The 14480-nt window shown below is 39.9% G+C and overlaps 1 protein-coding gene across 6 annotated transcripts in view; it reads right to left on the reverse strand.

The window, feature by feature from the left end:
- The window catches only part of RBMS3 (RNA binding motif single stranded interacting protein 3), a 715580-nt gene that overhangs the window by 203305 nt on the left and 497795 nt on the right, over positions 1-14480 (reverse strand). The window lies entirely within an intron of this gene.

Here is a 14480-nt window from a genome sequence, read left to right on the forward strand (position 1 = left end):
GTGCTAAAAAGGAATTTCCTCCTCATTTCCATCTTTGTTATACTTAACCACGGCTCCCACTGTCCCTGCGCCCCTTCCCCAGCAGGAAGGCAGCTCGCCTTTCAGCGCTCCCGCAGTACGGCAGATGCACTGCTCGGCTCTCAGCACTGCCCCTTTTCTGCTCGCGCGTTATAGTGCCTTACTCTTTCTGGTTTTTTTTCCCCATAATCGCTACCCTATTGTTGCCTGGGTGGTTGAGTTCCTTGTCTGCCTTGGGAAAAAAAAAAAAAAAAAGATTTGAACACTCCTGGTTGTGATCTTGTCTTATTTTTCCATCTAAGCAGAGTTGGAAGTGCAGCATTGGAAGTTACAAGTGCAATGTTGAGACTTGGAAAGCCAAGTTCAAACCGCACCACTGATGTTCCAAAGAAAATTTTCTGAGAAGCAGGCATCTGCCTAAGCTGATCCCATAGCTAAATTCCAAATTCCGGGTTCACAGTTTGGATCCCTGCATACCTTAGGTTTGAGTACCGTTCTCCACCTGCCCAAAGCACTGAGTGGTACTGCTGTGCCTTGAAAACCTTGTGGTGTACCCGTACAAAGATGGATGCATGTCACCAAGGCACAGATTCATGCAAAAACTGTGCACAGAGGTCCTGCAGCATTGAAGGAAGCTCATAGTATATTTTCAGAGCTTTACCATATTACTGACCTTTTCCTCTCGCTTCATCAGCCTTTACAGTTTTAGTTCCTTAACACACCTTCCTTCACCAAATCCACAAGTTGATCAGCATCTCCATTCAGGAGCCCTCATATCCCCTTAAAATGAACATACATGAAGTCAGATCAGCTGCTGACTAATCCCACTAAGGTTCTTAAAGGGTCCAAATGTTGGCAACTGTATAAAGTCTAGAATAACACGAAATCAATGGTTAATCTTGTAATGACCTCAGCAGGACTGTGATTTCACCCATACAAGACAGCTTATACAGAAAGCTTGCTACCAGGTGGATCTGCTTTGGAGCTTCAGGGTGTTACAGAGGCTGGCAGCCAGAGCAAAGATGGGCAAAAAATCTCTCAGCCACATTTGCAGATGGACTTCTAGGTATGCTGCAAATAAGTCCCAAAAGCCAGAAAAAAACCCAGCTTTCTTCCTAGTGCCATTTCATTGCTGATGATTGTCAACATCTTCCAAGTCTTCTCCATTATCTGTTCTAAGTTAGGTCATTTGCTCTGCAAAAACTGTGCTACCAGAATAGATTCCAGTACCTGAACCCATGAGGACCAGTGACTCAAGATCTTGATATTTACAAACTCACACTGATGGATGAAAAATGCTGTGCAAGTGCAAAGATGGTTGGCATCCTCTCGTGGGGAGAGTCCAGACCAGACAGCCCACTCAGTGTTAGGGCTGGCACATCACGTCATCTGGCCGGTGACCAGTTCTGAATTAAAAACTTGGAAAAATCTTCCTTTATATTTTACTATCTCAGTGCTAATTTTTCATTCCATTAGGTAAAAATTTGTAAAATGACAGGAGGACCTTAGCTAAGGTTCTGGGTTTCTCTGAAAGTTACTTACAAAACCCACCAATATCAGCATCTCCAAATGTGCAGCAGCTTTTGTCTGCATGCTACAATATGACTAAAAAAATCAGCAAATGAGTAAAACAACTAAACTTAATTCTCTGCCTTGCCTGTGCCCATTTTGTATATAACAGTTGTTTCTTCTTAAATACCTCCTAAAGGAGACTCCTAAAGGTCTGCTTTGGAGGACTGAGAAGCAGAGTAGGAGACAGGCAGTAGACATCAATTCTTACAAAGAACACCTAATAGCAAGCAATTTCTTTTATACTTGAGCACCTTTGCATATCAGCTATGGCAATCTGGTATCTTACAGGGTAGAAAGTCTGAAGCCACTCAGTTCCCTGATATAGTATAAATTTGCCCATTTTGAGGAAATGCCAAGCTCCTTTGACACCAGCGGCGAAACTTCCCTTGGCTTCACTGGAGGCAGAAATTTATCCTCTAAGTTTCATTCAAAAATCCCCAGGTTTACCCAGTAGTGTTCTTCTGAAAGCTCACGAACAGATTCGGGCCAAAACTTGCAGAATTCCTACAAATCTACTATGCACACTGACCAGCACAGAAAATATATTGATTTTTAACTTGGAAAACAAAAACAAAACTGTAAAGAAAGGCCTATTGTAGACCAGCTGCTACCCTCTCCAAATTGTAAGAGAGACCAGCAAAGGTTTATGCAGCATTAGCGGCATCTTCTTTTAGCTACAAATTACTCTTCAAATGCTATCTACTGCAGTCACACCTGGGTTAGTCAAATGTTTTCAACCCACTCTGCCTGGGCAGGAATTTATTTACATACACAGGTCTGGAAAGAGAATTTAAAATACAACAACAACAATCACACACTCTTAGTTCCACATTCACAATTTACATACTTCCTGGTATCTTAAACGGTATTCAGAAGAGTAGTTGCCTGAATTCATTGCCAGAGACCTTATTTTCATCCTCTGCATTCTGGCTAATCCCTGCCTTTTTCTGGACTCAAAGCAATCGACATGAAGAAGCAGCCGATACCAAGCGGTTCTTTTTCTAGGCTCCACAACCTCCTCACCTGGGCATTTTGAGCCTGTCTGGGCCTCATTCATTTCCTTCTTTCTCTTTACTTTCCACTCATAATCTCCTTTCCGTTTTTTCTATGCACACCTCTACAGCATCCTGTATCATCCCCTTTGTCTTCCAATCCACCGTGTGTCACAGACGACACAACCAAGGCAGAAGAGGAGAGCAGGCTTCTAACGTCAGAGCTAGTAAACCACCCGTGGCAGGTAGCAGAACTGATAATAAAAACAGATTCATTTTTTAAAAGCCTGAATTACTACAGAGTCCAGCGAATCAAGCTGATGCACGTGTCAACACCATACAATGTTTCAGTTCGTATCTTGGAATGGCTTCTGGGTGCCCTGTTTGATAAATCCCTTCTTACTGCTGGATATGGTAAAAAGGAGCGTGTTAGAGAAGCATTTTAACACTTTCCCATATCTTTGTAAAACTCCTCTAGATCTTTTTGGAAGAGGATTGGAGAAATGTTGAGAAGAAGCTACTTCACTGAAGTTTTCTGATGCTCTAGTTTGGAGACAGTGGGTCAGCAGCCTGCCCTGATGTAAGTCTGAAGCATTGCAGATAAGAAGATCATACAGAGCACGCGAAAAAATCTCACCAAAAAGCAAAAATGCTGAAGAGGTCCCTGTGCCAGCACAAGGGCTCTGCACCATCAGCACTGAGCACGTTCTTTCTGAACGGCATTAATTTGCAGCCATGGAAAGACAGCAAGGTTTCCATGGATGTAAGGAAAATCCGAGATGCAGTTTGAAATGGAAAGCTTTCGAGAGAGGTATGGCCAGCCCTACAAAGTCTCTGTACTTGTTCCTGGGGGGGGGAATTTTGCTCCTTTTGTTTCCAGTCCCAGACAAAACAAGGAAGGCAGAAAAGTTCTCAAAGATTCAAATTTGGGTTTTAAATAAATGTCCCACTGTCTTGCGAGAACCAGTCTTTTGTGGAACCAGCGTCCCTCCCTCGTATGGGGAGAAAAAAGGGAAGGTTTTAGATCTTGACTAATAAAATTAATCTATGAAATACTGACCAGAGCTACTCCTCCTCACAAAACCGCCACACAAAGACATCATTTTGTGTTGCTGATATCTGACCAAAGGCAAAGAGGCTGAGCAATGTGCCTTCATGTCAGGAAAAATAATGCAATGCTTAGATTGTGCCAAGAGTGTGGTAGCCCATTGGGGCCGAAAGGGAGGAAAAGCAAACAATAAGCCTTTAGTTTCCCACTCCATTGCGCTACTCGAGGCTGAACATCCCAGACCTATTCCAAGTGCTGCCTTCAGAGCCAGTCTTCCTTCTGCATGGCTGAAGCAGCTCTAGCTTCCCTTGCTCAGAGCTAAAGAAAAAATAAAATGAAATAAAATGAAATAAAATAAAATAAAATAAAATGTAAATCCCAGGTTACCCTCCTTCCCCTGAATCACTAGGCATGGCTATTAAATCAATCAGATGGGGTTTTTGCCCAAGCATCTTACAGCCTGAGCTTACAGCCTGAGCTCACCCTTGCCAGCAGTTACATTCTGGGACGCCCTCACAGATGTTAGGAAGGCTTTGCAACCTGTTAGCCTGATACTCCTCTTCCAAAACTCACAGCCAGAGCGCTGCTGAGGTACTACTGATGAAAAAACCAGCACCCAAGTGGCCCAAAGAGAACAAAACTCAGGAACACTGCTCTGCCACCATGTTTCTGAGCCTTCTTGCAGACTAAGCTTTGAAAAAACGAACCTGTTCTTTTGACTTTTTTAATTAAAAAAATTAAAATTAATTAAAACTATTGTTGAAATTAACCTGTTTACCTCTTAACTAAACAACAACCTCGAGACAAAGTGTTTGAAACACATATAAAAATGAATATTAAACTCTTAGTATAAAAATACCTCCTGTGGATTTCAATTTTGCTTTTAGACTCCTCTTGGGAAAATTATTTAAACACAGGTGCAGATAACAGTAGGCTCAGATAAAGAACTGGTTTTCAATAGTTCAGGGCTCGATTAAGGGCTAGTAATTCCTCTATAAAGCCATAACAGTAAAGATAGCCTGGACAGGCCCTGAAAGCATACATATGCACCTTATAAATCTTGCACAAGATTAGATATTGCTCTTAAGGGTGTTAAGAACCTGACAAAACCCCCACAGCTATAGTGAACAGAGCCAAGAAAGACAACTAAAACTCACAGTTTTGGACACCTTTTCCTCCCACAAGAGGCTGAATTGTCTAAGAGAGAAATTCAGAACATACCATCAGCCCAAGACTTTCCAAAAAAGCACTCTGGGTCAGTTTTTTATCTAATTTCCATGCTTAGGACTTAGGTATCATCTGCTTTTTAAAATCTCCCTGCAAGCCTATTTGCACCTTTAGATATCTAAAATAAATTTAAAATTCTGGCCAATAGTGTCCCATTTTCTCCCATCTAGCCTCCATAACTTAATCAGCCAACTCATCACTTTGAAAGCAAGAGCAATTAAATCCTTGTATTAGAACTGGGTCCCATTAGATCTCCTCCAGCAGAACACCTTCTTAAATGAGATCTGCAGGAAAAAGACATCTGCTGGAAGAACCGGGCTGTAAATTACTATTTGAATGCTGATGGCATTTGGAAAAAGAAAAAAAAAAAAACAAAACCCCGAACTAAAAGCATTTAAATTTCTATACCTAGAGAAGTATGCTTTTTAATTAGATGGGAGAGTTGACAAAGCTTGGAATAAAAATATTTTCATGTGCTGTGCCTGCAAATACAGATCTCTCTCTTCAGTTTAAGAAAACTATCATTTGGATGTGGCTGTGTGCTAACTCTATTTATGGTGTAGTTTAACACATTCCACTAATGTGTTCCAAGAGACGGCTCCCTGGGAAAAGTCGGCATCCATGCAAGCAATGAAAAAATTTGTCTGCGGAAGACATGCCTTGAAGTGCAGAGGGAGCAGACGACGTGTTTGTACATACTGCTCCATCGTGTCTGTTTTCAGATAGCCCTGCATTCTCTGAAGGCAGTTAAATATCTCCAAAAGGAGTACAACCCTACTGCTCCACATATTAAATCAATTTGTCCTGAAGGAGGCTGTGCTAATGACGGTAGGAAAAAAAAAAAAAAAAAGTCTCGCTCTTTGCCTAGCCTGACTTTGGAAATAAATCCGTGGCGAAGGAAACATTTGTACCTGATCCAAGTAAGTTGTTAGTGAATGAGTTTGACAGATTGATAACGCTTTCTTTGACGCAGTAATAAAAATTTTCTAAACAGAAATCAAGATGCCTCCTTTCTGTTTTAAACAAGGATGCTGGGAGGTCCAGTATATTCAATTCAATATTCCAGACATATATTCAATTAAAACCAGCTTGGTAATAAATATTTGTATTTTTTGTCAAATACTATAAGTAAAGAACGCTGTGGAAGGGCACCTTTTACCTCTGTACCCTGTAGCTAGCACAGAGATGCCCAGTAATGAGCCTGCATGTGAAAATGGTGGCAGGAAGGCCAGCGGAGGTACAGAAATGTCTTCAAGAGGTCTCCCACCTACCAACCCAGTACAAGGCTGAGGCACAGTTATTCACTGTCCTTTACAGGGCAGAAGACGGATTTCAAGTACTGGATAAGCAACATAGATGAGTTCGAGGAGAAATCAAGGTTAAGGAGATGGTTTGAGGGAACATTATTATGCAAACTGAAGGCAACCTCTTGCTCCCATGAATCTATTTAGGAAGGCAGGGCACCACCTCTTGTGATGAGCAAAAAGATCAAAGCAGATCTCCGAGGCAGTTGTGTGGAAGATGCCCGATGAGCAGAAAAGTCTCTTACGGACTTATGAACCCCAGACCTTCCTTCCTATTTTTTACTTCTTTCCTTTTACTCGCAGATGCCCAAAGATCTCTGATGTTTCAGCAACCTGCTGGGGACTGCCAGATAAGTAAACAGCAGAAGAGCCATAGTAACCTACACCTTCTTTTCTTGCCTGGATTCACCAGGTAACGCCAGGAGTTTCATACGCTCTGGGAGCTCAAAGAGCAGCATGCGCGACTGACTGCCTTGTGAAATAAGGATGATTAAGTCAGATCAGAGTCATTGTTTGCCTTTATGACCCACATCTAGTCTTTCATCACATTTACAACACTTAATCCTTAATAGGAAATGCTCCATTTATTTTGACCACTGATGTATTCAGGACAGTCTCAAGGGTCAACACGATTTCCATCTTTCTTCCTCCCAAGCTACATTATTATTACTGTCCCATGGGAAAATCAGGCTTCAGCTTATCACATCAGTATCTTGCAATCTGATGAAGAACCTCCCTGAGAGAAAAGCGAGCAGGAGGGAGAGCTGGGGCACTTTCCAGCAGGGGCTTGAACTCTTCCCCACCTTAAGTGTGTCTGCCGAAAGGGTGTGACATGAGCTTTGGCTGCTAGATCACAGAGACTTGCCAGAAAGGCTTGGCTAACATCAACCGTATTTCCCTCAAGATACAGACTGTGCGACATTGTCACTCCACCTCAAATTGTATTAACAGTGATATTTATGGAATATAGCTCATCTGGGGTGATAGTCATTGGTATTAATAATTCTGTTTGTATTATTTAAACATTTAGCATATTTGAATGATTCACATCAGAAGAATAAAGAATATTTTATGTTTAAGGAAAAAACCCAACACTTATTTCACCCCTCTGTATCTGTTCACTTGCTATTCACAGAAGACCAATAGATACACATTTTTATATCATTGCATTTTTACTGTGGTCTGTTCATTTGTCAAGTTTTGATGTCAAGGATTTCATGTCTCAGAGAGATTCTGGTTCTTTAAACTCACTTCCCAACTTCTTCTACAGAGTTTTGACTAGGATAAAATATTTTGCCCCAGAAACAAAACAGCTTTGCACTCCGCATATTTTACACATTTAAAATAATGAAATAGTAGACAACCAATGGAAAACTGACAGACTAAAATATATAGGCTTATAAAAGAGAACTGCATAGACAGGTACATTTAGCAAAGTCATTTTCTACCAGCCTACAAGTATCGAATATCTAAATTCTTAGCTCTTTCTTCATTCACCTTTGGAAGGTTTAGTTGCCAATTCATTTTCTCAATCTCTCAACTTCATAAATTTTCATTATTTGCATTTTAATACAAGCACGACCTTCATTCTAGATTCCGAATGGGGTAAGATAGGAGAATAACAAAAGAAAAAAGTATGCTTATGGGTGGTAGAAGTAGAGTGAAATGAACGGAAGGAAAATAATTGATCATAGACACGGATAACTTAGAAACACCAGGGAGAAAGCTATTTGTTAAAAACTAGAAAAGAAGAAGGGGGGGAAAAGTAAAAATAAATGGAGTAATGGCTAACAAAAATGTATTATGAATCATGAACAAAATAAATTTAAGTTCTTTTAATAGAATGAAAAATAATATAAATATCAGAGGAAGCCATAGGCAGGGGACAGCCTGAAGATGAGGCTGCAGATGTCAAAATGGAGAACATGGAGCACAGAGGAAGGGCACCCTTAAAAGGTCATTCTTTCCATCCATTGCATAAGTTTGACTTTGCCACGTATTTCCAATACTCACAGCACTTTCTGTGGTATGTGCTGACCTTTTAGGTTTGTCTACTGTAGTATTTTCTTTTACTTCAATATTTTTCTTTAAACATGTTCAATCAATGATTTAATGTCCTGTTAGGTAGAGCTCTAGTAAAAATAAACCCACACACAGAACAAAAAGAAAAACCAAGAAAAATAACCCTTCAGAACATTTCCAGCTTTGGCTCTGGATATGGGCATAAGACCTCTTCTGAGGCTTAACTGGGGTAGTTCAGTGTTGTGTTGAAAAGCTGCCTGGAATAAACACCTTTATGTGCAGCATCTCTTAGGACACTAAAAACTTAAGGGTTGACGTCGCAAAGGTGTAAGCCTGTGACTGCTGTGGCACCTGAGTATTACACTGGGAGCCAAAAGACTTGGGTTATAATGCCAAGCTCTGACGTAACAGCCTCAACCAAGTGATTTAAGTTCTTTGGGCTTCCTTCTCCTCTTATGAACTTATAAATACTATACGGACCACAAACCCTTTTGTCCCTCACATTGCCTGCTCACGCTGTACCACTTTAGGTACACACAGACAGCCAAATAGCGGTCTACCACTGATCTTGAAGAAGGAGAGAAGATGAATGTTTTCACACAGGGAAATACTATTGGTAGTGTCGGTGTTTATGGTCTAGTAGTAGGATTGAGCAAGCCTGAAAAAAACTAAACTAATAAATGATGCTTGAATTCATGGTCTGGTTAAATAGAAATGTTATAGTTCCAACCCAAAGTATTTCCACTTGATGGGGGAAAACAGATTGAAAGACGATAGCGACTACATGGATTAAATCAGTCAGAAATGTGACCACAGATTATTAATACCAAAAAGCAAAGCAAAGCAAAACAAACAAGTTAAAAATTGGATAAAAATGGAAGGCCCTATATATTACATCAAGATTTGAAATGATAACCCCATCATCATTTTCCAGAGTTCAAAGTCCAGTTATTTCCTTGTACAGAAAGGCAGACTGATAATTCCCTTACGTCAGTCAAGGTCTTTTTTTCCCTTTGCTCTTTCCACAAAGCCCTTCTTGTCACGGGGAAATTCCTTAGACAGTAGCAGGCCCTCTTGTTAAGAATGAACAAGACACAAAGCTCGACTTCTGCGAAGCACTGTTCATTCAGCAGATATTAATTTGAACACTGAAATCAAAGTGTCTGCTGACAAACAGCTCAACATCATGGGAGAAACATAAGACTCAAGGTATAAAGCAGTGAAAGGACGTTCGGATTTGTACATACCTACGCATTGTTGCTGCACTGTTAAGCAGGAGTTTTAAAACTGATGCTCTGAGTCTCAACATCTCACTCATTAATCACAATTTAAATAACCAATTACAACAGACCTCAAAAGACAAGGAAGCCTTTCACTTCTCCTCTCTCTCCTGGAGCTGAAGGTTGAAGATACTTTTTTCTACTTAATGAGGTTGGTTCCACAGGCCCCTATCTGCAGACTAAGGTAATTTTACTTACAAAAGTTCTTTTTAGAAAAAAGTCAAGCAAAGCATGTGTATCTTATTTATCCACATAGGGAATACTCAAAACAAAGCACAAATCTCTAAAAGCAATAACAAGTCCTGCTTCTTTCAATACGCGGTTTCACGGTCTCAAAAAAGTCAATCACATAAGTAAATGGTGCACATAGGTAGCATAACCAAGAGTACGAATTTAATTTATTTGTGCTTTGTTAAAGAAAAACAATGCAAGAGGGTTCCTGAAGAATTTCAGAAGGGGAATCTCACTAATATTCCTAACTATTATAGATGACTTGTGACCAGGAAAAAAATAAACTAGAAAGGGAGGATCTGAGGCTCCTGAATATGAAATAATGTTTGTAAGAACCATATCTGCATATTAAATCATTGCTATTCATTGCTAGTGACTATAAAAATATAAATACTTTGGGCATATTAACAATTGCTTACATGACTCTACAAGATCCCGGTACTCAATGCTAGCACCTTCTGTTCTAAGAGGTGCTGTGTAACTGCTGTTTCCTCTAAGTTAAAATTTTAAAAGGAGGCTTTTACATACTTTGTTTTCAGTCTTTGCAAATGCATTTTAGAAGATCAGCTCAGATCTGGTACTCATTTGCAAGTGAAATGCCAAACTTGGCATGAATTTTAGCTCGATTCATCTAGCAGGGTCATTTCTTCCCATTCTCCCTTTTGGAAAATAATGCCTCCTTGTTGACTTCTATTTAGTCACTAGTGTTTCAAAGGAGACATTGGTATCTCTTTTTAAGGAATTATTGTTATTTTTAATTGGAGCCATTTGCTCTTCTGAAAAATCCACATCACTGATGCCAGCTCCTCCGTTTCTGACCTCCACCACCTCCCTGTCAAACTGGAATGGAAAACAACCAGCTCTTCCATTTAAATCAGCTCCTGCTGTCAGCGACAACACCCAGAGTTACACAAGTAACAAGAAAGCTGAAAAAAAGCACGGCCAGTCTGTACGGACTGCTGCTGCATAAACTGTCTTCACTCAGGTTCAAGCTCTTTAATTCGAACAAGGTGAGAAAGATGAAAGGAATTCAGATAAAGCAGAAATCAAACTGAACTGCAACATCTGGATCCAAAGCGTTCTTCTTATGTCACTGCTGGAGGGAGCTACAGGGAGTTTCAGGACTGAGCTGAGACCCAATTTAAAGCCCACTGCATGGGAAGACCACCAGAATTCAACTAAATAAGGCCTTTTCTAGAGATAGGAGGAAATCCCATTCCTGGCTTCCCAGGTAGAGTTGATGTTCTGGTCTGGCTGGAGAATGAGCAGTCTTCCAGGCAAGTCAGGTGCATTAGCGCTCTTCCAATTAAGCAAGGTTTAGGGAAGGGATCTACCTGACTGTACGTATTTTTTCTTTTTTCTCTCTTTTCTTTTCTTTTTTTCTTTTTTTTCTTTTTCTACTTGAAATCTATTTCTGCCTCATGTACAGGTATCCTTGTGATGCTATCCTTTACGTACAGGTACTGTGATGCTGTCCAGAGGCAAACCGTTGTGGTCCCACAGGGAATTAAAGCCACAAGGTGCTCGGTGATACCTAAACTTTCAGGGAGTTCAAACTCTCTTCTGTCACAAGGCAAGCTCTTAAATATCTTCTAGCAGCACCCAAGAATCCTCTTTCAAATACTAAGTATAGGAAAGGCACACGCTTAGAACGTATCTTTCTTCTTCTACTGAAATAAGAGTAAGACAGATCTTGCCCACTTACGAGAACAGTGGGTTGGACCACAGAAATAAATAAATATACACCAGCACCAGGTCTGCTGCCCTAGCAAAAAATGATGAAACATTCAGGGATCAGCATTTTTTCCCCCCAACTACTTACAATCCAAAGTAGATATTTCAGTCTGGCAAGTTATACCTCTGAGGACAGGGTTATGAAATAATTTCTCCCCCGGCTTGACAATAAAATGTGTGGGGGAGAAATGACAGGCAGGATAAATGTGCCTGTCACACAACTAGCAAATAGTAGAATCACGCCTTAAGCACTGTTAAATAAAAAACAACAAAAGCAGAAAACCCAAACCTCTGAACTTTTGTCACAAACTAAATGAATTTCTCTCTCTGAATAATCCCTCCTACCCACCTTCTATACAATAGACATGTCGCGTTGTTTGACACCCGGCCTGAAGATAACTTGACAGTCTTTGGCTAAGCACCAGGGTTGGGGTTTTTTTTAATTCATTATGCCCCTCAGTTTACCATATTGTGGGCACTAGGGAGAAGAAAAATGGATGGAGGAAGGACAATTTTTGATGGTATTATCAATTGCAGAGGACAATACCCCTTTTCCTCCATCTTGGGACTTTTTCTCCATCTTAGAACATCCACAATTAAAAGCGTCCTTTGTAGTTAATTACTGATGGTGAACTGAGAAATTATCAACAGTGTTATCTCATAAAGCGAAACTAAATGTGAACAGAAACATTTTAGCATAATTTAGACAAAACAACCCGACAACAAACAAAACCAATGACATGATGTTCCTCTTGTGTCTACCATGGGCTGCACTGGGCTAAGAGCTCATCCCTAAAAGCTCTGCTGTGCAGTTGCTAATGCACGGGAAATGTGATTAACTGACTGAGAAAGGCCTAGAATTACTCCCATTCTGACTAGATTACTGGATAATTAGATTGGTGGCACTCTTCCCTTACTGGGCTGTCAGATTAAATCCTGCTGGTTTTCTTCAGATAACTGTCATGTTCCACAATAACAAACAGGGACTGACACCAAGTGCTTTTCATGTTCAAAGGATGTAAATGCCTCTTCTACCTCCACTGGACCAATAAGAAAAATGCCCAGTGCACTTACTATTTCATTGAAAATGTCATTAAATTTGATTAAAACATACCTACTTGATAAACCTGGTCAGAAGCATTTAATTTGACTTGATAAATGGGAATCACAAGGCTTTGAATACTCATCTGGCTGATTACTTAATGGAAGGGCAAAATTGAATTACGCTTTAAAGGGGTAAGAAGGAACATTTGAAAGTTCTGCTTACCAAGAAACAAGCGTCTCATTCGCATGCTCCTTCTGGGGGTCCGTTCAGTCCAAGAAAGAAGCTGGCAGGTATGTTTGGATCTCCCACAGTTGCTTAACGTGGGAAGTGAATGCTTTTAATATTCCTGAATTCCCGTAACTGGTTACTGCACCACAGGTTATTAAAACAGTAACAGGTAGATTTATGGTATTGGGTTGCTCTATTCTCTCCTTGAAGAGCTTGACATTAACTCTGTTGTTGAACTACTAGTTCCCAAAATATACAAATAACGTTACTATTGTCAAACCCATGCATTTGAATCTCATGAGATCGGCTAAAAACCAAAACAAACTGAAACCAGGACAGGTACTGAAACTTTCAAAGTTTAAATATATGTCAAGAAATGTAAAATCCAAAATGGATTTCTTTGATTCTATGAGTCCTCACAGCATCATACTTTCAATTTGTACTTGGCAACAACGAAGGTTAGAAATGTGCTGCCCCTTTTTCTGTTTACATAAAAGCTGAGATTTTCACACGCAGCTTTTCAACAAACATCTGTAAACCACAAGATTTGTGCTAAAATTGCAAGGGCTGGCAATAATCACTTTGTTAATTTACTTTAGTGCAAACAAAAATCTAAATATATCGCAAAATATGTTACAGTGCTTCTAATTCTGAAAAAATTAACACTAACTCAACCAAAGGTAAAAGCCTTGTCTTCATTCAGCAAATCCACTGACTTCAGCAGGAGGGTTTTCCTGAGTAAGTTCTTAAACCTAAGATAAAACAAGTAAAACACCAGACGTTGGCTTAAGAGGATCAGTAAGCTTGGTGTTTCTTCCTGAAGTGATCACTGGATGGAAAAAGTCTTCTGAAATATAGCAACGGGCGCAGACCAAAATTAAGTCAAAATCTTGATTCAGCTGAAAATAGTATTGAGTCTCTCATCATCCTGAACAGGAGAGAGGAACGGTCCTTGGTGGCCCTTACACAGTGGTGCTTCGTAACCAGTAACCCAGTCCCAAGAGCACCGCAGCTTCCCCCACTGAGGCACCCACCGCCTCTCACAGCACCACTGGGGTCTTTCCTGTGGATTTCAAGAAGGCTGCTCTTTGGAATAGGGCACAAAAGTTGACGTCTTAGACCCACTCCAGTGTTTTTTCTTCTTGCTTTAAATTATGCAATACTGCCGTATTTGGAGTCTTTCCACAGCTAGTTAGTATAAGTTTTCTGTACATCTGGTCTCACTGGCAAATTTATGCCAGTGATGAAAAATATATCTTTTGAAGTTTGAACAAGAAAGAGAAAATGGAAGCCAAAGAAAAGGTGGAACATCTCTGATAACGCATGTTGGACTATCAAAAACATCTGAGGCTGTAAAGCTGTATCTGTAGTTCTTTTTTTTTTTTTCTTCCAATGACTTTTTATTTTTTTAAATTTATTTTAAACTTTAAAAGTAGTTTACACTTTTATGAGACTATTTTCCGATGAAAGGGGGAAGAGGTAGAGTATAAACAACAATGGCAAAGTAGAGAGCAGATAAGCAGCTAAAACACTGAACTATAAATGTACAGAGCAAAAGCTAATGTTAAGAAACAAACCACTGTTATATAACTTGTATTTACAATAGTAATGTATATTTATCATATCTGATATGAGTAATAGTTCCAAGGACGTGCAACAATAGTTAGAATAACAAACTTAATCAAGTTAACGATATGGAGATATTTATCTAGAGAATCCTTTCTTTTTTTTTCATCCAAAGGTTCTGCTTTTTATAAAACTAGATAAGGATCATTTGTC

This window comes from Balearica regulorum, chromosome 2 (genome assembly GCF_011004875.1).
Source record: "Balearica regulorum gibbericeps isolate bBalReg1 chromosome 2, bBalReg1.pri, whole genome shotgun sequence".
Lineage (NCBI taxonomy): Eukaryota > Metazoa > Chordata > Aves > Gruiformes > Gruidae > Balearica > Balearica regulorum.